This window comes from Phacochoerus africanus, chromosome X (genome assembly GCF_016906955.1).
Source record: "Phacochoerus africanus isolate WHEZ1 chromosome X, ROS_Pafr_v1, whole genome shotgun sequence".
In the NCBI taxonomy this organism is placed as follows: Eukaryota; Metazoa; Chordata; class Mammalia; order Artiodactyla; family Suidae; genus Phacochoerus; species Phacochoerus africanus.
In genome coordinates, this window is record NC_062560.1 from 33,971,587 (window position 1) to 33,997,116 (window position 25,530).

Consider the following 25,530-nt stretch of genomic DNA (forward strand, 5'->3'; position numbering starts at 1 on the left):
CTGTTTATTCTCTGCAGCGAGCATATGGCTTTCCTTTCAAATAGCCCCTGTACCTGTAGGAAGGCATATGCATACTGGGAATCTGGGTAAACTTTTATCTTTCCTGTCCCTATAGCTGAAACCCAGCTTCTCTATACCAGCACCAGTTAAGTCTCAGAGACAGAGTTTTGGGTGAAGCTGAAAGAGCAGTTTTATTGCTTTGTCAGGAAAAGGAGTCCACAGCAGGTTAATTCCCTCAAAACTGTCGTCCCCTGAGAGGCAATAGCAAGGGATCTTATAGCTTTAGCTTGAAACACAGGGCTGTTGATAAGGACTGGGGTTCCTGCATTCTTCTCCCTCCATAGATCATTTCGAAGTCGTCAAGGCTGGGGTCAGGTGGTCCAGTGACAGTTTCTGGCACTCTTTGAGGTTATTGCACCCTGACCTTCTCTCTGAATGAAGATTGCTCATCAAAGGAAAGGGAATGTTAGGGAGTGTTTCAAGGGAGAAAAACTACCAGGTGTGAGATGGGATTGTAAACAAAAGAAATCAGCTGTGAAAGGTAATCAAGCAAGGGAATAATCCTGTGTGGGAAGCAGGTTAGAGTGAGTGAGTGCAAACATGGCATAGCATAAGGGGAACCGCTTTAACTAGTTTTTCACTGTAACAATATTTCCTAATCATCAACACTTGAATCAACCTTTTGAAACTGAGGGGAGGCCTCAGAGGCTAAAGGAAAGGTCTTTTACTTCAAAATATAAGGACACAGGCTTGTACTTGATTTCCTTGTGAGCTCTAAAAGGATCAGGTGAGGGCTATCAGCTCCATCTTTTGGGCAGAAGTCTCTTGGGGTAGGCTTCATGCCCTATGACTTGAGTCTGGGAGTCACTGCGTATCCCGCCAGACCAGGCTTTTTCCTTCTCTCATAAAACTGCTCCCTTCTATGAAACATTCCTCTTAAATATTTGGGAGAGGCTCACTTCCTAGGTCAGGGAGACTGGAATAGATCGTGTTTGTCGTTTCTATACAGTCATGCTCCAGGACCCCCATTTCTGTGGGTAGCAAGGTGGCAGGATTTAGCATGTGACAGATTTTTATGATAGCCACTGGGTTGTCTAAAACCATAGCCTGAACTTGAATTGGCCTTTTGGGGGATAGCCATTCTGTTCCCTTAGAACTTAATAAATAAAACCTGAACCTGGTATGGGTCTATATAGTGATTGGCTGACCAAATGTTAACTTTTCAGCTTCCTTTAGCAGAGTTGTAGCTGCTATTGCTGTAGGCAAGGAGGCTACCCCTTAGTGGTTTGATCGAAATGTTTAGAGAAATAAGCTACCACCTAATTAAGGGGTCCCATTTTTTTAACCTAATCCCAAGGGCAATTACTGTCTTCTCATGAATGAAAAGATCAAGGAGTTTCGCTAAATATGGAAGGCCAGGACAGGGACCTGAAGTAACTGCTTTTTCAATTCTTGAAAGGCCCCTTTTTATTCTGAATTCTATTCAAAAGTATCATCTTCCTTTCAAGTCTTCATATAGAGGCCTATTAGGCCACAATTAGAGATCTAGATGGGGGGTGGGGGGAGGTGGAGGGAGGGCATTCAGCCATCTCCAGGAAGCCCCTAAGCTGTTTTCTGTTTTTAGGAGGGGGTGAGGTGGCAAATGGCTTCCTACCTTTCCTGGGGTAGGCTCATCTGACCATCTGTGAGAAAGAAGGCTAGGTGGTTCACCCCAGTTTGTGTTATTTGAGGCTTTTTCTTGGATACCTTTATCGGCTATGTGGTTCAGGGTGGTTACAGTATTTTTGTCAGAGGCCTCCTTAGTAGGGCTGATGATCAGAAGATTGTGGAGGGTTCTATCCTCCAGAAGTAGGTTTTTTTAGGTGTTCAGGTAAGTTTGCCCCAAAGACGGTGGGGAATTTTTGAACCCTTGGGGCAGGACTGTTCAGCAATGTTGTTTTTGTTGTGTGTTTGGGTCCTGCCACTCAGAAGGAAAAAATTATTGTGACTCTGGGACTAATGGAATACAGAAAGCATCTTTTAAATGTAAGACAGAGTATCAGGTCCCGGTGGATAGTAAGTGGCCAGTAGGGTTTAGGGACTACCATTTGTATAATTCTCAGTTGCTTTATTGGCTGCCCTGCTGTTCTGTACCATCCTGTATTCCCCATTGGGTTCCTTTATGGAGAGAATGAGGGTATTAGAGGCTGACTGGCATGTCTAGTAAGACTCTGGTCAATTCGGCCTGTATCACAAGGACAGTGCCTGATAAGTCCTCTTGACAGAGAAGGTGCTGTTTCCTATTAGGCCATGTATGTCTGGATTTTAAAAGAACTATCATGGGACTGGCTCCTACAGCTCATTTCACCTGTCTCTGGGGCCAAAACCTCAGGATTTACATTTAGGGAGTTCAACTTTCTCTGTCCAGGGAGGTTTGTCCTCAGCCATTACCATTATCATCATGTACTCTTTGTCTAAGGGGACCACAGTCTCCAATTTGTCTTCCATTAGGAGGATAGTAGCCCTCAATTTATGTAAGATATTTTTTCTAGCAGAGGTATAGGGTGTTGAGGGACATACAGGAAGGAATGGGTAAGCATGAGTGCATCCAATTTACATTTTAATTTCTCTGTGAATGTCCTTCTTGAGCCTTCCCTGATATCCCCATAATTATATAACTCTTATTGAGGTAGGAGGTAGATGGGCCTCAGTGCTGAGAACAGCTGGGATTTGTAAGGCCAAGTAAATTGGACACTGTTTCTCTTTGACACTTCAAGGAAAAAGTTACTTGAAGGAGCTGAGCTCAGCTGGAGTAGAGAGATAAGTTGACCACTTCAGTCACTCCTGGGGTCAGGGAGACCTCCCCAATTACACATGTGCAGTAAGACTTCTAGAGGTCAGACAAGGGAGGGGGCACCAGTCCATAAGAAGTCCTGATACCGTCCCAGGATCCTTTGCTCTGGAATCCATCTTTGCCAAAAGATGCGCAGGCATATTGGGGAGGGTCCTGTGTCCATACAGGTGTGAGAATTATAGCAGTATAATTGGATAAAGGTAAACAAAGACCAGGAAGAAGTGTCCTGTATAGGTGATTTCAGTCAGCTCTCTGGCATACTCCTCACTCAGGGGGATGCCCACACCCGCCCTCCTCTTTACTGTGGGTATTATTGATTTGCTTCTGACTAAATAAACTTCTCTGTGTGCTTTCCCACATGTACTGTGACTTACAATAAACTTTATATCTGTTTTCACAGTGTTTGCCTCCTTGAAACATTCTTGCTTTAAACAGGTGGCAAGAATCAGGGCAATTCTGCTTTTAGCCTCTTGGTAATCTAGTGGCTAGGACTCCTGGTTTTCATTCAGGCTGCCCAGGTTCAGTTCCTGAGCAGAAAATTAAGATCTTGCTCCAAGCCATTACTCACTGCTGTCTTTCCAAGATCATTTGGTGCCAAAACTGGAGAATTTTAAGGTAGATTGCTGAAAACCCAGGAATTTCAAGGTAAACTGCAGGTCTCGCCCAGCTGCCTGTGACTTGAGACCTCCTCCTGGCTTTTCTCTGATTCTTTCTCCTGCTGTCTTGAGTACTCCTTGCTCTCAGTCTCTGCTTTGCTTCCTAAGACCCATAGGGCATAATCTCAGTCTAGTCACTGTTTTATGGCTCTTCTTAAAGTTTAAGCTGGGGTTATTCCCCAGGCTGTGCAGATTCAGATAACACTCGGGTGGCAGCTGACGCTGTCCTTGGGACCTGGTGGAAACATGATTTCCAACCATGAAGAGGCCCAGGAGGTCTTCTTTCTCCTTCTTTTCCCTGCTATCAGATGAACTTGAGGGCACTTGTTCTCTGCCTAAACTACAACCCCCAGCTTGCCGTGTGCCCAAGTGCCTTCTTCAGCATAGCTTGGATCCAGCTGGGAATCAGCTTAGTGCATGCAGCCTCCAGGAAATTACAATTTTCTACACGCCACACTGTTTTGTGGGGACAAAGTTAACACCCCAGGACCCCACGGGCTCTTCTTACAACTTCCCACTTGGTAATGGCCCACATGTACCACTCCCCACCCTCACTGCCTTAGAACAGAGTCTTTTTCCTAGAGCAGTCCCCACTGCTGCACTCCATCCCTCCAGCGTGCACCAGTCCTCTGCAACTTTTTCTCCTAGTTCACCTGCTTAGCAAGTTTGCTTTCTGATCTAATAATTTAGTTACCCCTTGGGAATAGACTTTCTAGACTTAACTGCTGTCTTGCCACTACCAAATTCATTGTTTTCAGTGTCGGATAATATCCTTACGTCCCTTTCAACTTTACCTTATCTGGCAAACAGAGTTACAGATTTGGTTCTTCTGCTATTTACTCTCTGACTTTATGCCCCAAATCCCCTATGGGATTACTCCCCCTTCCTAGTCCTTAGGTCCTGACCCCTGTGGCATTTTCTTTTGTAGCCAACTCCACTTCCTCCAGGAGTTCCCCTTTCTCTCCTTGCCTTGGCAACCTATGCACTATTATTATAGACAGCAGATCCCCCCACAAGAACATCATGGCAGTGGCTCTGCATTGGCCCAAATGCCCTCCTCAGGCAGAAAGGGAGGGCACCTCACACAAGGCATCAAGGACAAGGGCAACCAGAGACATCTGGTCAAGTTCTAATGGGAGAATAGAGGACACTCCAAATCTCATCTGCAACCAGAATCTGGAAGGAAATTCAGGGATTGCCCTAATTACCCTTCATGGGCCTTCTAGGTAATGCTTCTGGGATGCTGGAACATCATTTCTAGGAGGAATATTTATTCTCCTTTGCAGGTTACTCAACATAGGAGGCTCTCCTTCTAAACCAAAAGAAACACCTCTGGAATGTATCCTTAAGGACTGGACATTTTTTTAAGATAGATGGGCTGAAAAAGAAAAAAACTTCAAACGTATTCTTAACACTGCCTGGCCTTTATATAATTTGGGGGATAAAAAGATGACCTAAAAACAGGTCCACTATCTTACTATTGGATCTTTTTTGCCACAAGATGGGAAAGCAAACTGAGGCTCCCTATGTTCAGGCCTTTTTGGCCCTTTATCAGTCAGTCGCTCTCTGTGGCTCCTATTATCAAATACCTGAGGAGTCAAAAACTCTCCTAACACTCTAAATAATCCCCTTCTAACTTCCCCCAACTCTGGGGGGGGGGGGGCGGGGACTGAGCTTCACTTACTCCAACCAATAACTCTTAGCAGGTCCTTGAAATGTAAACAAAGTACGCTTAACCGGAGACTTTGGCCTTGGGTTAATTAGCTAAGAAGGAAAAAAAAAAAAAAGTAGAAAGAGGCTTTAAACTCAAGTAAATTTAACTTATTCCAACTCTTATTTTTCGTTTTGCATTTGCCAGGTAAATTGCCATGACAAGCGCAGTTATGATTCTATATCTTTCCTTTTACATACTGGTTGTTGTTAGAAGAAATGTTGAACTTCACCCTTTTGTTTTTCTCCTGCAGGAATCAGATTTTGTTCTTTGCATTCTTGTGTGTACACATGCTTGCTATAGGAAACTTAAATTTCTTTCCTAAATGACACTCTTTGAGGTACATTCTCTAGAATTGGATCACTTTCAATTATAATCCAATAAAAAGATACTGGACATCAGTGAATAAACAGAGAAACTAAAGGTATTTGTGACTATGGATAAATATGTTTGGTGCCAGTCTGCAGAATGCTGGTGTAAAAGACAGTCCATGGTTGCTAAGGAAAGTAGGATGCATGTTTTAGATAAAAGGTATGGAGAATGGCATTGATTTTTTTTAAGAAAAAAAAGTAAATCTGTCTCACAGCTGGATTGTTTTGGATGGAAAAATAAAGGACAGACTAATATGGCTACAAAAGTTGTAGAAGTTTTGTGGAAAAGAGAAGAGATAATTGGTTAGGTACAAGGATTTTGTTGGGAATGGGCTGAAGTAAGAATTGGATTTGGTCTCTGTTAAGAAAACAAGGTTTCCTTAAAATGCTGCCTTTGTTTAATAGATTGTGTGAATTTATTGCGTTTCAGTGATTTCGGTTTGCTTATAAGATCTTTTATTACTTTGGTTAAGTGAATAAGTGTTATTTCACAATGATCTATGATTCTATTTGACCAAGCGTTTTAAAATTTTTGCAGCTTTCATTGTCAGACTTTTGCCATCCTGATGTCTTTATAACATGACAGTAGTCTACTCCTAAATTAGGGAATTTAAGATGGGTAAACAATAGCTGTGAATCGAAGAGTCAGGGCTATGTGAAATCCAAGATGGCTGCTTGGCTTTTCCCAGTCCCCTGGCAAACATAGATTTTATTTGATGGGTTAAAGCTTTCCTTAGCTATAGGGCTGATGCCCTCACAATGAAAAAGAAAAAGATTAAAAAATGTGTTTTCCATTTGAGGTACGCTTTCTATAATCTCCAACAATCAAGGCACTTGTTTCACTGGACAAATCATACAAGCCTTAAATATTTCACAAACTTCTCAAAATTATCACTGTCACTATCATCCTCAATCATCAGGCAAGGTCAAAAGAACTAATGGAAAAACTGGATTCTAACAAAACAAAAATTAATTATATGGGATTAAAAAAATTGCTAAGTATGATTATAATTTTTATGACTTTTGGTCTGACATATTACTGGCTTTTAATCTTTATTTTTCAGATATATAGAACACTCTTCCCTTCAAGTCACTTAATAAATTACAACTATTTGGTAATTTACATCTCTAGGTAAAATTAAAACATTTTTCTTTTCTCTTTGCCTTGTCCCTCCAGAAATTGTAGACCTTTGGGTTCTTCAGCCTTGTTAGATAAATGAAAACACTGTGTCCTGTCTAGATAAAAACTTTCTTCTCAGGTATTTTTAAGTGCTGTATGCACTAAGAAACTGAAGGAAATTAACATATATACATATGTTAATATAGATGATATACATTATACATATGTTGATGTGTACGTTGACATTTATACATAGGTTAATTACACATAGACAATGGAATATTACTCAGCCATAACAAATAATGAAACAGTGCTATTTGCAGCAACATGGATGGACCTAGAGATTATCATACTGAGTGAAGTAAGTCAGAAAAAAAAATCATATAAAATTTTTAAAAAATGATAGAAATGAACTTTTTTACAAAACAGACTTACAAACATAGAAAACAAACTTGTGGTTATCAAAGGGGAAAGGCAGAGAGGAGGGATAAAATGGAAATTTGGGTTTAATAGATACAACATATAAAATAGATAAAAAAGTGATCCATTGTAGAGCACAAGGAACTATACTCAATATCTTGTAATAACTTATAATGAAAAAGAATCTCAAAAAGAATATATACATGTACAACTCATTCACTTTACTGTATACCTGACACATTGTAAATCTACTATACTTCAATAAGAAAAAAGCAAAAAGTAATAAATGGGACATATACTTGGATGAGTCCTCCTTCTCCCTTGAGGACGTGCCTGAAAGTGAGGACTTTCCCTGGAGGGTTCTTGGACTCTGCTGGTAATTGCCTCACTTTGTGCACTTGCTGCACTGGTTCTAGGGGGCAGGGCTGGTATGAAGGGGACCCTCAGTCCTGTGGCCCATATTTGGATATATGAAGGAAGGGGATAGGGAGGGAGCAGTAGAAGGAGGGTTAGGGAGGAGATCAAGGAGGTCCTCAGGGGGAGGATCAAGGACTGGTATTACCTCAGTGGGGGAGAATCCACATCTCTTTTGAAGGCACTTGTTCTGCTTTAAGGCCATAAACTGGACAGTGGGGATTTCATCCCAATTCTTTTGTCTCGGACATACTAGGTCCAATTCTAAAATGGTGTTGTAATTTAGAGAGCCACTGATGGGTCTTTCCCCAGCTCTCACCTGGTATTGGACCAGGGCTGTATTACATAGGAAGATTAACTGTTTTGGGGTCAGGAAGTGATATACAAAACAATTCCAGTTCTGCAGGATGCAACCTGATGGGCTGTCCTTAGGTATGCTGGACGTGTGTTTCCCCACACCTTAGATGTTCTATTTTGTGTTTCTTTCCAAATACTGAGGAGGCAGTTGGAGTGATTTGTTGGCAGAGAAATTCTGCAAGATTTGACCCAAATAAGATGTCCAGTTCAGGAAATTCAGAACCAGCCCCAAATTGTTGATGGATTCCACAAAAATGACCAAAATAGGAGGCATCCAAATAGCATGGACTCTGATGTAACTGGGCGTCCCCCTTGAATGTGTAGTGGCCTGCGCATGTGATAGTCCCTCCTCAGTCAGAATGTCCCACAGGGATTGGACAGGACACCTCCAGGCCAGAGCAGCTTAGCCACTTAGTTCCTGATCAACTTGGTCCCCTGGGGAGTGGCTCAGCTGTGTGAGGCCGGGCTCTTCTCTTTCCGCCTTTTGGCCCAAGAGGAAGGGTTTGTGGGACTTCACGCTGGATGAGGGTAAAAGCACAAGGGATTCCCACAGGCACTTACCAGATCACTGGGGCAGCTGGTATTCTGTGCTGATACTGGGAGGAGAGCCCATGGAACTTCTGTCACGAATCACTGAAGGTTCACCTCCCAAGCAGAAGAGGGAGGAGAGGTCAGGCCTTGGGCGTTGCCTGTTCTTGCCAGCAGCTCACAGGGCTTCCTGATAATGGGGTGCCTGGTCTGGTGAGCAGCTCACAGCGCTCCCCAGCCCACTTCAGAGAAACTAGCGCTGACCAGAAGAGGTCAAGTCCCTGGTCGTGTGCTGACCTTGGGACCCTTTCAGGCTTGGGCATCCTGGTGCCTCTTCCTGAACTCTGACCAAGTGTCCTCATTCCATTTTGTCCAGTGGTCCTTATTAGCTGGGTGTTTTCCCGGTCTCACATCTGGGCTCCCAGGACTGGCCACTTTCCTTGACCGCACAGAAAGTGACTACAGAGAACGCTACTGTTGACCCTTGGAGGTTGGCATGGAGGGCAGAAAGCCGCGTCGCAGCCACTACTGTGTCTGACGGGAGTGCAGAGGGCAGCACTTCCGGTGAGACAGTGGGCAAGGCTGCCATAGCTCCCTCTTGTCCACAGGTCCCCACTCTTCCCAAGTGTCTGGTAGGTACCTCGGCAAGGCCAGCCAGAGGCAGTGGGCAGACATGCATGAGTTTTTGTCTCTGATTCCCAGTGATGCCACAGTATGATCTCCTCAAGGGGGGCACAGTCCCCATTAAGCTGGGGACCATACTGTGTGCACAGCACACCTGGGTATCGGCTTGCTGGGCAGAGTTGCTTTGAATTCAGCCAAAGCTTGCCTCCTTTTTACCCAATCAGAATGTAGTCAAAGATCACACCCATTCATCCTCACTCAAACCTCCCAAAGCCTCTGCTATCCTCCTGTCCTCCTGCTGGAGATGGGATGAGTCTGGAACCTAGTGGATGGGTGTAGGCAAAAAGGCTATGGTCCAGCCCATCCCAAAATTTGTTACTGACCCTTTTGAATCCGGCCCCAATAAGGGTCCTCCCTTATCAGGAGGACCAGTGTTAGTTACTCCAATAGAGGAGATGGAGTTCAGTTCAGAAACAAAGAAAAGCTTTATTCCTTGATCAAAGAATAAAAAGGTGTAAGCTCACATTCTAGAATACAGACTCTCCCTGAAAGGTCCTCATCAGGGCTGCTTTATAAGCTTCCTGCTGGCAGAATTAATTTAGGTTGGTTATTTTCAAGAAACAGAAGACTCCCAAAGTCTTTCTTTTTATCACTCTCATAGATGCCTAAAGAATTTAGACAAAGGGCCTGTTTCTGGAGTAGAGCTATTGCCAGAGATCTCTACCAAGACTATGGGCTGGGGAGTTCCCATTGTGGTGCAGGAGAAATGAATCTGACTAGTATCCATGAGGATGCAGGTTCAATCCCTGGCCTCACTCACGGGGTTAAGGATCGGGTGTTGCTGTGAGCTGTGGTATAGCTCGCCGACGCGGCTCAGATCTGGCATTGCTGTGGCTGTGGTGTAGGCCAGCTGCTGTAGTTCCTATTGGACCCCTAGCCTGCCCTAGCCTGGAAAATTCCGCATGCCGCACGTGCTAACCTAAAAAGCAAAAAACAAAACAAAACAAAACAAAAAAAACCTCTGTGGGCTAGATGTGATGGAGGGGGAAGACTCAGTAGGGCCCAGAGACCCTCTGTGTTCCATTGTTTCTGCAGGGCCCAGCAAACATCTGTTTATTAAACATTTGCTTTTCCATCTCCATGTGAATTGCTTTCCTTCCCTTTGAATCCCTAAACCACTACCCCCAATGTCTCCTTTTGTCCTTAGCTGAAGATGGTACTTAAGGTAGTTATTCTGTTGTCTTGGGTCTATCCAGTGTATAAAAGTTATTAAACTTTGATTTTCTTTTATTAATCTGTCTTATGTTAATTTAATCCTTAGATTAGACAGAAGAACCTGCAAGGGTAGAGGAAAGTTTTTTTTCCTAACATGAGGCATGAGTTCAAGTGAGAACAGTCATTTGTAAATGTCCGAAGGTATGGTCTTTTGTACAGAGGCTTCAGCAAGCCCTTCAAGCAAACTCTTCTGTGAGAAAGAAGTTTAGATTTAGCTTTGGAGTGGACAAACCCAATGTGCTGAAGTGTTGGGCAGAGAATAGAGCCCTCAGATGGTGTCTCACAGTTGAGAGACTAAAGCCTGCCGTGCAAAATGGGTCTTAGCATTTACTCTTGAATCCTGAATAAACTAGAGAGGAACTATTAAGTGGCAGAAGTAAAGTAGGTGTTTCAGGCCCTTGTCTCAATGCATTTGATCACAGTTTGCAAAGTTATTGTTTTACATATTCAGTTATAACACATGCTACTTTTCATAATAAAGGAAGGGTGACTCTAAAAGAGAAATGGAGAACCCAGAGAGTGGCCTTTGGAATATATGAAGGCTGTTAGGGAGGGAAAAAAATGTCTTCTATCTAGCCTTCTATGTTCTCTGGCTGGTCTAAGAATGAAGCTGGAATAAGACAAATTAACAGGAGAGAATCAAACAAAAGTATAATAACATGTAAATAACATCACTGGAAATAGACACAGGAGAACTGAGTAAACCCCAATATGACTGAAACCTACACCTTAAATACCACCTCCAAGTTAAAGATAAAAAAGATGCCGGAGGTAGAAGTTAGTGGCTTCAAAGAAGAGGAAGGCAATTCACATGGAGATGGAGTAGTAAATATTTGGTAAGCAAAAGTTTGCTGGTCCACCAGAGACGTTTGGGCACAGCATAAACTCTGATCTCTGGGCCCTGCTTGCTTTAGCCCACCCCATTTAGGCCACAGTCTTTGCAGATATCTCTGGGGATGGCTCTATTCTGGGAACAGACCCTTTATTTGAATTCTTTAGGCAGCCAAGGGAGAGGCAAAAAGAAACACTTCCTGAGTTTTCTGTCTCTTAAAAAATAATGAACCTAAATCAATCCTCATGCCAAAGAGAAAAATTTGGGGGTGGCAAATTTTGCTCCCCTAAAATGCATTAAAATCTATTCAAGGAATTCACATTTGTCAAATAGGATTTCACAGTATTATGGGACAGAGGATGTTTTTTTACACCTTCCTTTTTCCTTATTATAAAATAAGAATGTCTACAGTCATTGCCCTATGCTTTTCCCAGTATTATATATTGGGTGTCTTAGGGCCACACAGTTTGTTCCATTTATTTCACAGGTCCACGAAGACAGAGGTCTTGTGCCCCATTTGGTATGCTTAACTATGTGCTAAGAGTCTTATTTGCACATGAGTCTTATTTAGATGATGATATTTAGATTTTGAATTGCTACTTTGGTCGATTCGGACTTTAGGGGATCTTGGGAGAAGGTAAATGTATTTTGCATGAGGAAGAGACTTGGATATTTGAGGTCAGAGCATAAGTTGTGATAGAGTGTAAAGGAGTCACAATGATCCTGTTAGTGTTCATGCCTCTGTATAATACTCTTGAATGTGGGCAAGGCCTGTGACTTGGTCCTAATTAATAGATTATGGCAAAAATGATGATATGTAACACCTATGATTACATTAAATTTGATGTCAAAGAATCTGGGACATTATTCACTTGATTACAGACAATACGGCTCTATCTTCTTAGACGACTTATTCTTGGAGTTCCTGTTGTGGCGCAGTGAAAATGAATCTGACTAGGAACCATGAGGCTGCGGGTTCAATCCCTGGCCTCGCTGAGTGGGTTAAGGATGGGTTAAGGATCCAGCGTTGCCATGAGCTGTGGTGTAGGTCGCAGATGTGGCTTGGATCTGGCATTGCTGTGGCTGTGGCGTAGGCCGGCAGAAACAGCTCCTATTAGACCCTGAGCCTGGGAACCTCCATGTGCCACTGGTGTGGCCCTAAAAGGACAAAAGACAAACAAACAAAAAAACTTATTTTCATTCTCCTGGTGGAATTGAAGAAGTAACTTGCTATGTTAAAAACATACTTAGGGAGGAGTTCCCTTGTGGCTCAGCAGGCTAAGGATCAGATATTTTCACTGAAGCAGTTTGGATCACTGCTGTGCCATGGGTTTGATTCTTGGCTTGGGAATTTCCACATGATGCAGGCATAGCCAATATATATATACACACACACTTATGGAAAGTGTCACCCACCTTGGAACTACAAGTTACCTTTAGAAACCATTAAAACTGATTTGTAGGAGTTCCCGTAGTGGCGCAGTGGAAACGAATCTGACTAGGAACCATGAGATTGTAGGTTGGATCCCTGGCCTCACTCAGTGGGTTAAGGATCTGGCATTGCTTTGAGCTGTGGTGTACGTTGCAGACATGGCTTGGATCTGGCGTTGCTGTGGCTGTGGCGTAGGTCAGCAAATTCGACACCTAGCCTGGGGATTTCCATATGCCATGGGTGTGGCCCTAAAAAGACAAAAAAAAAAAAAAAAAAAAAAAAAAAAACAAAAAAACCACGAAAAAACAAAAACTGATTTGTAGAGTTAGGAGGAAAAAATTAAGCTCTTAGTTCTATAGGCAAAGGAAATGAATTCTGGCACCAAACTGAATGAGCTTGGCAGTGGCTTTTTCTCCAGTTAAGACTTCATGCTAGACACAGCTCAGTAAATGTCATAATTTCAACCAAGAAACAACCTTAAGCAGAGAAGGCATTTGAGCTATACTTGACTCCTGATACACAAAAACAAGATAATAAATTTGCATGTGTTTTTTTTTTAACTGGTATGTTTGCAGTAATTTGCCACATAGCAATAAAAAACTAAAGCATGAAAAAGAATCTACCATATTTTCCCAGAAATTAACTCCTGCTTTTTTTCTCTCTTTATTCCTATATTTCATGTTTCAAATCTATATTGGTTACCTTGTGACAAACAGAAATAGGTACATATAACTTTTGAGTAAGTAGGAGTTGTTCCTTGACTATCAAAGATGAGGGCAGCTGGAATGAAGTACGTGGAGCAGGGATGGTTTCGTGACTTGCTCTGGACTAGTAAGTACCCATGATTGACATGATGACAAACATGGTACTGATCCTCTTCAAGTTCCTCCTCAGCTCAGGACTGTGTGAACCTATTTCTTGGAGTCCCTCTTTTGTGGAGCATGGTGACAACTTCCCTTCTGGATGAAGACTCCCTTTTTCTTGGTTCATTAAACCTGCTTGTCCATTATTCCCATCACATCTGAACACGCTGGCATGGCACCACATCCAAGTCATTAATATCCTCTTGGTTCTCAGAGTATCCCATAATCGACATGATTTTCCCTGATGACTCTTCTCTGGATTAATACAGTCCAGGTGATAACTCTTGGAGGTGCACAGCAACTCCCATCAGCATGGAAGATGATGTAATGCGAGGAAAATGAACAGATCATTGGCTCAGCATTCTTTTAATACAGTATCAGTCCCAGTTTCCACTTTTTGAAAGTGAATACCTAAGAAGGAATACCGTATGTAGAACTTGGGGAAGAGGATGTGCTATTTCTTTTGCTCACTTACTCATATCATCTCAGTTCCTTCTGTTACCAGATATATGTCCCTAAACTTTTCATTCTTTCTCCTCCAGATTTATTGACATCTTCAATGATAAGTACTGCTGGGTCTCTAGTTGATAGAATGTATTAAGGTCCTTTATGCTATTTCTTCTGTTACATGAGATCTATATGACAGATAATTTTATAAGTGTTATCAATTACAAAAGAAAAATGTAAATAAGTCATAGTAATTAAATATTAGATAAAATATAGGTACAGATATTTAGGTCTTAAAAGAGAAGACTAGAAACATGTACTAACAGTACCTCAGGATAAACTAACGGTAGACAAGGAGAGATTTCCATCTGTAGAAGATTTCAGGTAATAAAAAGAAGGGAGGGGACAAGAGAATTTTCATTCTATAGCCCATAGTGGAAAATGGAAAATGATCATAATTATCAGAGTGTGAAGATCACCAAACAGGAACATAAAGAGACATTGGATGTTTCCCGATAGAAATGTAAAGCATCACCTCTGGAGTGATCTTGCTAAAGAAAAAAAACATATTAACCAAAAAGGTACTAATCTGATCAGGCTTCTGTTTATAGCTGTGGATGATTGTTATGCTGAATGTCTAGTGAACAGGGTTCCTTGTACTGATTAGTATACCATACTTTATGTCTGAGAATGTCTATGAAAAAGTCATTTATTATATATCAGACCTTTGATTTTGAATACTCAAGTGATATGTTTTTTTAATCAAAATATAAATTGCAAAGGAGGGCCATCAGAAATAGATAATTGTAATAGACAATTATAAACTGAAACTATAGGCCAAAACAGCTAGATTAGATCAGATTTAGAGACCAGCTGTACCATATAATCAGAGAGAAACTAATCAGCGTGTTATGTGTAAACTTTTCCTAACCACACAGAATCTGAAATTCTAAAATTTAGCAAGCAAGTTTTCTTTGATACCAAAAAAATAGGTATGAGGAGACCCCCAAAAATAGTATTTGAGCCCAGTCCACTCCACTATTCCGTAGTCCATGAGAAAACATAGGCAGAACAATAAGAGTAACAAAATAAATGAGAAGTATGAAAAGTAAAAAGATAATATTCATCATATGCTTAGGATTTCTGATATGTAATATCCAATAACCTAAAAAAATCAGGGACTGAAAATCATCATCTCAGCTCCTCCTTAAGATAGTAAACTTTATAGAACAGAATTTGTATGAGAAGCTAAGTATACTTAGTGAAGAGAGGGAATAGGTGATTGTGAGTTTTCTCTGACAGCCCCTCCCCCTGTCCTCACCCCTGTCTGTCTGTCTGCTTCAACTTCCTCATTTCCCATTAGGGTTCGGACACACCCCACTGCAAGCACTATAAGGATTGCAATAAATAAACTCATCAAGTCTTTTGCTGGGATGCAGCATTTCCCTGAAAGCCTTAAGTTATGAAGCCAAAAAAAGAGAATGCTTTGTATGAAGACAGAGGAAGGGCAACACCAAAGAATAAAGGAAGGTCACACAGAGATGGACTAGTGGCTGGTTTTCACCCTAAAGTCTCGGGTAGGACTGTCTGGCTGAGAAATTCCCTCCAGATGCTTCAGGGTTCAGCTTCAGGGGTCTCCACAACAGGAGGACCTTGGCATGAGGGTGAAGACCTCAGCTTAACAGAGGGAGGCATCCAGGGCCTGGCACAAGCCAACATGAACACTGCAAGCAGAACCCGCAGCCACCTCGACTCTAAAGCAGAGATTGGTGCACAGCACTGACCCTGCTGGTGGTCCCGTGACATCTGTGGCGTCCGTGACGTCACCGGATGTCACGCCTCCTAACTTCCGCCTTCAGAAAGCTGAGGCTGTGAGGACTTCGATCTGAGGCACAGAATTATCTCAGTAGCAGAAGGCGTCTCAGGTGCTACCACGTGTCAGGTAAGACTCTAGATGAGGCCTGAGGGGACTTCGAGCCCAGGAAAGGAGGGCGCCCACCTGTTCAGAGCCCCACCCCAACCCGGGGGAGGCTTGGGAATGTTGAGGCTGACCTACCACCTCCTCTTTGGCGATCTGACTGAGGTGATGGCCTTTGTGTACAGGGCTCAAAGTCCCTGACCTGCCGGTCCTCAAGAAAAGGCCCCCAAGTGAGTCCTGAGGGGAACCCCCCCCCCCCACACACACACCCCAGAACGGTGGCGACTCACTGAGCCTCGGCTGGGTGATCATCCCTGAGAGGCTCCTGGACAAGGGAAGCCGGAAGTGCTGCTGATGATCCTGGCCGTTGGAGTCTAAGGGAGGGGAGGGCTTAGTCTGAGACAGATGGTGTCATGTCACCAAGGAAGGCACTTCAGGCCCTTCAGGGGTCCTGATGAGGACCCCGACTGAATCCTTAGTGATCCTCTGACCCCAGGACGGAGGGTGTACACGTGTACACAGCATCTACCCCTCTTGTCAGCTCTCCATGTCTTGTCATGAGGTTCTTCTCACTTCCATTTTTGGGGTCTCACAGAGATGGGGCCTTGCTTGGAGTGAGGCCTCAGGCAGTAGATGTCAGTGGACATGATAGTCATGACTGAAGGCACCACCCACCCCAGAACACAGGTGGCCCCACAATGTCCACACATGTTAGTCCTAGGAGACTGTAGGCAGGGATATCCAGTTAAAAAGTACCCTCAGTTCCTCTTTAGTGATCACTGGGAGGTGTGTCTTTAATAATAGGAGTGAACAACAGATTATCAGCGGAAGAGAATCTCATCCAGTGCCAGGAACTCGGGTGTAGACCTTGAGTGAGGCCTATGGAGACACATATTCTAGTGCAGGTGGCATTTCTGTGAGCTCCACTCTGCCTTCATCTTTAGCCCTTAGACGCCTGAGGCAGGCAGGAGTGGTTAGAATTCTCACAATTTCCCTTGACCTTTCTGGGGCTCAGAGAGTGAGTGTGTTTGTCTGAGTTGTCAAAATAACAAAAGGAAAAGTGTACATGGGGTTCCAGGAGGCTAGGTTAAGTTACAGAATTAAGACCTGGGGAATCAGCCAAGCTAGGACAGAGGGAACCTAACTGAGGTGTGCTCCTTCTGTCAGTTCAGATGTGTCAGGCAAGGAGCACCTGATGAAATATTGCTCCCCTCACGTGGGGTTTCAGTGAGCAAACTATTTGGATATACAGGCCCTATAGCACCTTAGGTGAGCAAATGACAAGGCCTAAGTCCTGTTAAGATCAAAGTAAGGTCCCTGAAAGAGGTTTGAGGGGCTTTTCCATCCCGTAAAGGGTGGGCCATGAAGTATGTAGCCCTTACTCTAACCACGTGTAAGCCTAGTTATGGTGGATGGATGAGATTTCTCATTCCTTCTTTCTCTGTCATCTCAGCAAGAATGGGCCTCTTTCTGTCAGGAATAGTATTTGGTATCAGAAGGTGGGGACTGAGACCTATGTAGTAGTCAAAGTAAAGACTTTAAATGGAAGCTGAGAGAACCACATATCCCAGAAGACACGGGCCAGACATAACTCAGCTTAGCCCTGTAGTCAGCCCTGTGAGGCCCTGGGCAGAGCCGTCAGGCTGAGGTATTTCCTCACTGCTGTCTCAGTGAACTCAGGGTGGTGAGGAATAGAAATGGATCTCCAGAGTCTGCTATACCTGTCTACTGTGACCCCTGAGAATTCTCAGCCTATCATGGCTGGCTCTACCCTGAGGAACATTGAGATTTTCTCTTTCATGTTCTTGGGGGACATAGCAACTAGGGAGTCCAGAGACATGTGAGACTTATACCACTGTTATCAGGAAAAGTCCATTGGTGGTGGCTGTTACCAAAGCCTCCACAAATGACCTTACTAGCTAAGTCACTCACATGTGGCTTCATTCTCTTAGGTGGTGATTACATTTACCCTCCTTCCTATCTGCTGTCTACTGCCACAAGGGTCATCATGCCTTGGGATCAGAAAAAAAAAAATCTACAATACTCATATGATCAGTGCCCTCAGACCCACAGTAAGACCCATGGTCTGGAGGTTGCACAGGTATCCAAGGCTCTGGAGGAGACCCATTTCTCGTCTCATCCTCTAATGCTTGGCAATTTGAAGGAGGATCCTGATGCTGGTATACTCAGCATTCCTAAGGGTCCCCAGAGTTTCTGCTCATCTGCCAGCACAGCAACCTCATCCACCGAATTGGATGAGGGATCCATGAGCCAAGAAGGGGATAGTCCAGGCACCTCACAAGCTGCACCAGACACCGAGAATGTGCTCATAGATGATATAGATAATAAAGTGGTTATGTTGATGATTTTCCTACTGCTCAAGTATCAGATGAAAGAGCCAATAACCGAGGAAGAGATGTTGAAGATTGTCGACAATTGCCAAGCCCACTTCCCTGAGATCCTCATGAGAGCCTCTGAGCACATGGAGATCATCTTTGGCCTTGATCTGCAGAAAGTGGATCCCGCCAACCACCGCTATGACCTCCTCATCAAATTGGGCCTCACCTATGATGGGATGCTGCATGGTGAAGTGGGCATGCCCAAGACTGGCATCCTCATACTTATCCTTGGTGTGATCTTCATGAAGGGCAACTGTGCCACTGAAGATGAAGTCTGGGAAGTTTTGTGTGTGATTGGGGTATATTCTGGAAGGAAGCACTTCATCCTTGGGGAGCCCAGGAAGCTCATCACTGAAGATTTTGTGAAAGAAAAATACCTGGAGTACCGTCAGGTGGCCAACACTGATCCTGCCCAGTTTGAGTTCCTGTGGGGCCCCAGAGCCCATGCTGAAACCACCAAGATGAAGGTCCTGGAGTTTATGGCCAAGGTTCATGGGATTGACCCAAGTTCTTTCCCATCTCAGTATGAGGAGGCTTTGCAAGATGAAGAAGAGAGAGCCTAAGCCAGAACTTCAGGCAGAGCTGTCTCTCCTTCCGTTGCCAGTGCAAGTTCTAGTGCAAAGGCTAGGAGCTTCTCTCATACCTAGGGGAGTCAGGGATAGTTTCTTCATGCATTGTTGAAAGAGACAGTTAGTGTTTTTAGAATTAAGGTCTGAAATAGGGCTGAAAGGAAGATAATATATATGCCTGTGTTTTCCTATTTTATATAATATGTAACTTGAAATTTTATTTGATGTATTATTCACATATTCCTTTTAATATAAATTGCCTTCAAAATATTCAGGTTTATGCACGCTATTGGTCATATATTGAATCCTCTAATGAGTTTTAATAGTACGAATTTTGTAAAACAAATTGTGAAACCATCTTTTTTTTGTCATCTTGAATAAGATAACATGGCATATCTATAGCCATTTACTAGAAATGTGAAAAAAATCAGCTTTAATATAGTTGGGTTCAAGAAATAGAGAACATATTAAAGATTTTCAGTCTATGGCCCTCATTTTTAGTTTATAAAATTAAATGATATATGCTTAAGTTTACTTAACCATTTATGAATGTATAAGAAATAAATTTCAATAAATTAGATTCCATTCTCACTTTTTTTATTCCACAACCTTCATTGAACATTCGCTCTTTAGAAATCACTATGTTAGTCCTGAAGATTATAGGATATATAAGACCTGGAACTTGTTCTTATAATTTTTACTTACAGGACTGACAATCCAATAATAATAATGGTGGGATATCAATAGTATCTAACAGGCAAGTGAAAGGAGTTTGCAGGTGTTCCATAGGGGGCTGTCAAGCATAAATGCCCTGGGACATAAAAATTTAGAATTTGGGAAAGATGAAATTCTTCTATGCTCATTCTAAGTTAAATTTGGATATTTGGCAAGATGAAGCTGACGGGTGGTAATCAAGGATCAGATCTTTAGATGGCATGTCTCAGAGCTGAGACTCAAAAATTGGAGTGGAAAACTTTGCAGTTAGTTACTTTGGGTTCATGACTTAAAAAGACATCTCCACTGGGGCAGGAATGAAAGTTTGTCTGTAATTGTCCTCGTGCCATTGAACATAACTCACAAACCAAATCTTAGGCATATTGTCAAGGAGTTTTTGAGAGAGAACAGTGATACTTTCTCGAGGTGAAATGCCCAGAAACCATTGGGTTGGCATTTGTTGTCCTGGGCTAGGAGAGCCAGAGACTACTCCATTTAAGGGATATTTAAAATAGATTATTTTCTGTGTAAGTGTGAATAGTCTAAGAAAATGCTTATATTTTTGATAGTCATGAAATGAATGAAAATGGAGTGGTTTGAATGGAACAGAAGCTAAAGAGGAGAAGAATTGTTGCTTGTCGTACATCTAGGAATTTCAAGTTGAGTCTGGCTGGAAAAGAAATTTCCTTCCCTATTATTAATGCAACTTCAGAGGGGATGCATTTAATCAGGATTACTTGCTAAGCAATGTTTTGGCTGATCTGATACTCCATATGCTATAGTACTTTATATTCTCTGAGACATAGTGGATATTTAAAAATCACGTACATGAGGGCAGTAGAGTCTGTTCAAAATAATCACAGTAATAACTGCCATTCATTAAAGACCTGTGGTATGCCAAATATTGTGCCAGGTGCTTTACATATGTTGTATTCTGCAACAGCCCAATATAACAGGGCTTGTCAGACTCACTTCTCATATGAAGAGTCTCAGATTCATAAAGCTTGGGAAAGTGCCTGAATTCACAGGTCTGGTATGTGACAGAGCAGAGGCTAGTCTTCTGGTCTGAAATTTTCTAGAGCTCACCCTGTTCCATAAGTTCATCCTGGGACCCATCTTTTGTCTCGAGTCATTTCTCACTACTCCATAATGCCTCTTGGGATAAAAAGGACCTGTAAAGAAGAAAGGTACAAGTGATAAATAAAATTTGGGGGTTGTCTATGGGCTTCATCCATCTAGGAAGCTATTGCCCTTAACCCTGGGGTTCCTTGAGTGCTGAATGTCCAGGGGCTGGCATTTTGTCAGCTCTTTTATGTGTAGAGATTCAGAATATGTCACTCTGGAATATGCCACTTTGGAATATTGATTATTTTGAATTAAAGGTATTTGAGAAACTGTTGGTGCAAGACGGATGCTCTGACCCTCTTCTGTCCCCCTGAAAGCAAGAGAGCAGAAGGCATCCTTAGCAGCAGAGATAGGGAACTTAGGGCCAAGAAGGCTGTATAAACACACCTTGCTACTCCTTCACCATTTATTACCCCTAGCCCAAACTCCTCTGCCTTGTTATTTCTCCACAAATTTATTTTTCCTTTATCTAAAAGTTACCAAAGCTTCCTGCTCTAGTCACTTCTTTGGGTCTCATATCTTTGTGGGGCTCCTGTAACTACATGTGTATGTAATTAAGTTTGGTTTTCCCCTGTTAGTCTTCTTTTTATTACCAGGGAGTCTCAGCCAAGAACCTAGAAAGGTAAAGGGAAAATTATTTTTCTTCCCCTACATGTGCTAATTAATTAGCTAATTAGCTAATTATAATTAGTACCCTCCCCATGCATCTTCCCCAATGTGCCCTCCTGTCCAAACTGGAACATGAACCTGCTGACCAACTCTTCACTGCATCCTGCTGTACAGTCTACACCTGGTCCCAGTGGACGAGCCCCAAATCACCTGCCTTTCCCCTGACTTAGAGTATTCCAACTCTTTGGCAGTCCCATTCTTCACCCCTCTGATAGCAATATCCTAATCCATGCATAAGGTCATTTTGACAGTAAAATTTAGATCTGGTCGTTACCACTAGGCATCTTCATTACATTCTCAAACTAATTTACAAACGATCTGTTAAGTGATATGGCAAAGAATCTGCTAGTTGGAGTGCTATATCCCCAAGAGATGGGATTTTAATATTTTTAGTAGAATTTTAATGGGATTTCTTACTGGAAAATAGAAAAGAAAAACCTCATTTTTTTTTCTGTGAGAGTTCATTTTAAGCTAAATTTGCATGTAAGGCAAAATGAAGGCTGAGGGGTTGAGAGGGTTGAGGGATTACTGGACACATGAATTGATAAATGAGCTTAACTTGGCAGTAAAAAACAAGGGCCTCTGATAAATGATAAATGAGAAAAGACAGTTGAAATGAGTAAGTAAGCAAACATCTACAATGTCTAAATTCCTGTAAGCTCTGGTAACACATTCTAGGAGGTAGAATGTGGTTCACCGGTATTATATTTGGATGATAGATACATACATATGTATGCACACAAGGCATACGTATGTACATACGCAGAAGTTGAATAGATAATGGACACAGAATCTTGATTTTCAATGTGTATAACTGCATCTGCAGATGTCTAGGCATTTTCAGTCACATAGCAGATAGTAGAGAACCCTAAGTTAAAGTTTTGTCAATCCAACAAAAGGAGAAAATTCTCAGTATACTATGATCGTAATGGTTATTAAAAAAGACAATGCAGAATGGTATTTTTGAGTGAAGTATAGCAAACCCTTCCTGCAGAGATTTACAAAGTCTTTTTGAAAAATAAATGTGACCTTGTGTTTGAAAGCACCTGTTATATAGATCTCATAAAGTTGGAGAATCGCAAGGGAGGTTTGTCTTCCTCAGAAACTCCATCAGGAAATGAAGAGGGTTGTACACATAACAAATTCTAGTAGTTGCTCTCTACTGGGCACACACTATGTAACAGCTTATTGGAGAGACTACAGCCCTCATCCACAACTTGTCTTCTCCTCCTTCCTGGGTTCATGGAAGGTTACATTGCCCGGTTTACTTCTTCTTGGAAAGGATCCTGTGACTAGCCCTTGTTGCTGAGATGTGAGCAGAAGCAATGTTTATTACTTATAGACCAAAGCATTTGAGAGCCAATATGCCACCAAAATGTTTTCTCTTCCATTCAGCAGCAGACATGCGGACTTTATATTGAGATGTGGAAGTACAAGATGGAGGCAGCCTAAATCTTTGGTTTACCTGGTAGCAAAGATTCCCTGCCAAATCAATCAGGTTTATGTGCACAAAAATTAGTTTTGTTATATCGAGCCATTCAGATTTCAGCTATTGTCTTTTCCATCAGCTAGCAGAAATTTTATCTGACTCATGCACAACTACTATTTCTATTAGGCTAATTTAAATATTTTAATGACAGCTAATCATATACATATTCTTGGTGCAAAAAATCTAAATACAGACAAATCACCATCTCCATCTTTACAATGAATATTCCTTCATAATTCAGTCACATTTTCAGAGGTAGCCACAATTAAAAATCTAGTTTATTATTTTAAAGCTAATTCTAGGCTTTTTTATACACAGATTATAAAACTATACTGTGATTTTAAAATGTAATGGGTAATGATACACATATTATCATGTCTTTCCCACTATAACATGAATGTAGGATCTTTCTATGACAACACATATATGTCTTCTTTATTATTGTAACTGCTCCCATGGCATGTGTTTCCATAATTAAACTATCTCCTGACGGACATACAATTTGTTTCCATCTGTTGCCGTGATTTAGAGAACTAAAATATTTTGAACATGACTTTTGGGCTAACGTCTACTATTCTGATAGCAAGGTGGAAATTGGGTTAATGTGGAAAGTGTGTGGAGACTAAATTTTATTAATATTGCCAAAATTTCATCCCTCAATAATCTACCAATTCTTAGTCTCACAAATTAATGCATATGAATACCATAAATACTCATACCTAAATTATGTTATAAATCAAATGTGCTTAATTTGAGAAGCAAGGATTTGGTCAAAATGACCAGTTGATAGGGAATGGGGCCAGACAGGACCCTTACACTTAGTGAGGTATGAGGATCCATGGAAAGAGCAATGCCCAGGGTCCATGAAAGAAATAACATATAGGAGTTCCTGTCGTGGCGCAGTGGTTAACGAATCCGACTAGGAACCATGAGGTTGCGGGTTCGGTCCCTGCCCTTGCTCAGTGGGTTAACGATCTGGCGTTGCAGTGAGCTGGGCTGTAGGTTGCAGACACGGCTCGGATCCTGCATTGCTGTGGCTCTGGCGTAGGCCAGTGGCTACAGCTCTGATTCGACCCCTAGCCTGAGAACCTCCATATGCCACAGGAGCGGCCTAAAGAAATAGCAAAAAGACAAAAAAAAAAGAAAGAAAAGAAAAAAAAATAACATATAGATCCAAGTCCAGAGAGCTCAAAGTAAGCTGATAGTCAAATTCTGAATCGAGCTGTAGACTCAAGAAAGATCCAGAAGAAAGAAAGTGGTGAATCTGACTAGAGAGTCCAGGACAACTCCCATGAATAGACTGAAAAATCTCTGGGATACCACTAAAAGCTGGAAATGGTATGGCTGTCTGAGTGGGGAGGTCTACTGGATGAAAGGACCAGAATTATTCACCATTCCGTGAATTCATCCATCTTCTGTTAGGCTCAGCATAGCTGTTTGTCCTGCATCATCTGGTACTATTACTGGTAGATTCTGGGAAGACCACTTGTCTTGACCACTCTGATGGTCCAGTGAACTTTTGCCAGTGTATTAGGGCTGAGATCTTCCTTAATTCCTGCTGGCAATAAGTATTTTGTCCTCTGTGTAGAGTGGGCCCTGTCCATTGAGGTTGGGGCTACATGAATGTTAATGAGTGAGGCTAGATAGTTGAAACAGGCCAGAAATACCAATGAGCAGTGGAAGGTGACATGCAACCGCAAGGAAGAGGAAATTTGAAGGGGGATACTCTAGTACTAGTTTCTTCATTTGCTCATCAGATAAAGGACTAGGTGTAGACATGTCTCTTAAAATTATCCTGATGGTGTTCCCAACAAAGAATTTTCTTTTGTTTTCTAAGTCTGTGGCACACCAGAGAGTGGGTATCTTCTGACTATGATTAGTGGCCAACATTTCCAACAAATACTTCCTGGAGGATAGTTTACCTAAGCTACAGAGATTTGCAGACTGGATTCAGAACCTGTGGAGGCTGTACCCTTCCATTTTGAACTGAAGGAGGGTAATGGAGATGAGAAGAGTGTGATGCAAGAAGCATCATATACTATCCTGCTGTAATTGTTCCCAATACCAAGGCAGTGTTTGAGCCTACATCCATCACAGGCTACTAAAATAACTGTAAATATCATTTAATATAGGGACAATTTTTTTCTTTTTGTTTCTAGCTTTCATTTAGATAGCAGATAATGTTAATTCTCACATTTATCTGCAACATGATTTAATTTACATTTTAGGAGGGAAATTTTGAAAATCATACTAGACTCAATGGGAACTATTATTAGTTGATATCTCTGGAACTCTTATAAACAGCTCTGGAAAACTAAGGAAGCCACTCAGTCTAATTATGTCTAATGGCACAAAAATGAACACATCTGTTCCGTCAAGTTTATTACTTCATAGAGTGGTAGTGAGAGGTGGATGGGAAAAAGGGAAACTGTTCAACAGAAGGAGGAAAAATTTGGAGTCTCCATTACTCTTTTGCAATAAGAGGTGTTTTTATTTTAACTACTGGACTTCTGTGTAAATTTTGTTTTAAAGAAAAAAAATTACAACAGTTCAGTTTTTAGAAAACAATACCAGAAAACCACTGAACAACATAACTTTTTTTCAGGGACTAACATTTTATGTTTCCATTAGTGGCACACACCTATTGAAATACATTTTCATTTATAGTGGCTACTTTTTGAAGCTTTTCTATATTCTAGAGGGAGATCAAAGATATGACCATCAGGATTGGATTTGAGTCACATATGACTCAAATGTCATATGT

The 25,530-nt window shown here is 41.9% G+C and overlaps 1 pseudogene; it reads left to right on the forward strand.

Annotated features, from left to right (window-relative positions):
- The first annotated feature begins 17,707 nt into the window (after nucleotides 1-17,707).
- LOC125117994 (melanoma-associated antigen B16-like) lies at nucleotides 17,708-18,847 on the forward strand (annotated as a pseudogene).
- The last annotated feature ends 6,683 nt before the right edge of the window (nucleotides 18,848-25,530 follow it).